This window comes from Barbus barbus, assembly GCF_936440315.1.
Source record: "Barbus barbus genome assembly, chromosome: 10".
Classification (NCBI taxonomy): Eukaryota; Metazoa; Chordata; class Actinopteri; order Cypriniformes; family Cyprinidae; genus Barbus; species Barbus barbus.
The window spans coordinates 6,845,775-6,848,756 of record NC_136738.1 but is presented as its reverse complement, the minus strand read 5'-3'; positions in this window follow the sequence as shown (position 1 = coordinate 6,848,756).

Here is a 2,982-nt window from a genome sequence, read left to right as displayed (position 1 = left end):
AGCCTCAGACGTCATGCCCACGGACCGTTGGCTAAACGTCTGATGCATATGGCACACAAAAGTGGAAACACTTCAGGAGTTTCGAAGTCGTCATCGGATTGGTTGAATTATACAGGATTCCTGGGAGACGTGTGTGTTGCGTTCTTTAACGTTCCACCTGGAAACAAATATGTCAGATGTAGTATGGTGTATTCCATTTTTGTATTTGTAACATTTTTAAAATTATGACTACTTTAGTATGCTAGTAATACCACAGGTCTATGACAGAAAAACTATGGTTTTGTGTCTTCAGTCAAACTCTTCATTCTGATTACCCAGTTCAGTTTAAGACAAAGTTCTGATTCCCCAAATTCAGATTCCCACACCAGATTCCTGGAGTCCTCACACCATGTCATCAGAGAAGAGATGTTATTGGAAGAACTTTAGTGCTTTTGATTAAAGATTAAAAAAACAGTTATGTGCACTGATAAAACATTTACAATAAATACTGCAACATTCCATAAAATAATGAGAGATGTCCATTTTGATTTTGAAGTGTCTTTTAGAGTCCTTATAAAATGATTGTGAAATAGTTAAATTAAAACTAAATGAACATACTGCAATATTAGCATCTAATATAAAATTCACCCCAATATATTATTATATTTAAACTATGACAATGTACACTAAAAAATGCTGGGTAAATATTGGACAGAACACATGCCTGGTTGTTTTCAACCAACAGTTGGGTTAAACGCTAAACAACCAAATCGCTGAGCTCGTCCATATTTTACCCAGCGCTGGGTTGTATTTAACCCAGAATGTAAATAAATGCAAATCATTTTTGTGTGAATTTTATTCATTCATTTCTAATTAATGTCAAATATTCTAATGCCAGGGCAGGCTAAACACCTAAAGTCAAAGTGGAGTATGTCAAAGACCAATCTAAGAGCTCCTCGTTAGAGTTCTTCACAGGTACAGAAGTGAAAAAAGCAGTAGTGAAACCAGCTTGAAATACATTTGCCTACTTGTGCCAAAAAAAGATTGATTGATCTTTCTTCAGACACTAGACAAAGCTGATATTTCATTCACTAAAAATAAAAGACTAAGGGACAGCATCTGCTTGTCTGTGGTTATTGAAATTGGTTAAAAATATGTTTGAGAAAGAGAACTGAACAGCTGCGGACGGCATCGCACACTGAATGTCAAAACAGAGTCAAAAACCCACCACTAATGTTCACACAGGAACGAATTTTATAGAGCTTTAAAATTTGAAATATTATACTGTTGTTCAAGTATTCAAAACTATTCTAAATGATATGGTTACACTGGGGATGCAGGAAATGATCATATCTTTACAGTATTTAACAAAACGTCTCTGTCTGTAGACTCGTGTGCATCATGAAACTGCTGTGGGTTGAGCTACAGGGGAAGAGCATGTTTTTTTGCGGCTAAAGCCCTCTGTTTGACCACAATATAAATGTGAATATAAATACAGCAGTGTAAATCCACACTGTACTTACCTCAGCCATTAAACTATCATTTTCCATATTAGGCCCACTATTATTCAAGCGTCATTACATATGAGATGGGCACTGAATGAGATAATGCAGGAATAATGCAGGAACTTTCTCTTATGTTATTTTCAGTACGCCCTCTTGTGGCTCAAACCAGTTTAAAAACACTAAGCTGTTACAATGTTCAGAATAAATTAATGAGCAAATTCATATATCCACATTCATAAATTCTTAGATTTCTCTGCTGGCACTGTTTTCTTCAAATCTCACTAGATTTTCAATGGACTTTAAATCCAGAAATTGAAATCCGAAACCTAAAATAAGCATATGGTTGAAAGCACTGAATGTGTGGTGATAATGACAAGCGCTCGCACGTCTGATCTGGATAGTATGCTTCAGAGACCAGCCAAGACTGATCACACTGGTGTGATCGCTTGCGTTAAAGGGTTAACCAATGTCTTTGCTGCTGACCTTTGATGATCCAGTTCAACCATACTAATCAGCAAATATGACTTTAGATAAACTAACAATTGTGCTTCATTGTTTTTTTTATTGCTGGAGTGTTGAACCTTCTGCGTTCTACTTTACAGACGTGAATTTACTTTTCCTTCAGCCTGAGGTTTATTCATTACACTTTTTGGTGTGAAAGGATTTTTACATTTGCTTTCATTCGAACTTCTTGTATTAAAAACAATCAATCCCTGCTCATATTTAAAAAGTAACATTACTTTCCATAAAAAATAGCTAAGTAACATTATTAGTTACTTTTTTAGGGAGTAACGCAATATTGTAATGCATTACTTTTTAAAAGTAACTTTCCCCAACACTGGACCTGGATGACTAAGAGCCTTCATAAACATTCATAGAAGCGGACAGGAAATCCCATGTTGAGACTTGTTGAGAGAGAGTTACAATGAAGTCATTTAGTATCGAACATTAATGCTTTAGAGGACAAAAGGTGGGGCAAATATCTAAAGAAAAGCAGTTGTAGAATATTTAGAGACATGTCTAGGACAGTTTAGATTTCAACAAAGGGCCCTACTCAAACCAAAGCTTAGAGGAAACTAAACTTAAATTGAATGCTTCACAAATGAAAGTTTCAAATATCAGTATTTGTGTAATTGACAAAAGACAAAGCAGCATTAACAGAACACTCCACATTTTCCAACTCCCCTAGAGTAAAACAGTTGAGTTTTACCGTTTTTGAATCCATTAAGCCAATCTCCAGGTCTGGCGGTAGCACTTTTAGTGTAGCTTACTACAGAAGAGTCTAGCTTTAAGAGTCTTTGGTCATTTTTGAGCGAGATGCTAATGGTCTAAACCGATTCAATGATCTATGCTAAGCTAAAAGTGCTACCGCCAGACCCGGAGATCGGCTGAATGGACTCAAAAACGGTGAAACTCAACAACAACAAAAAAAAAAAAATCAAGGTGTAAATTGAAATGTCTATTTTATCTTATATATTTATTTTTATTATTTTAAATT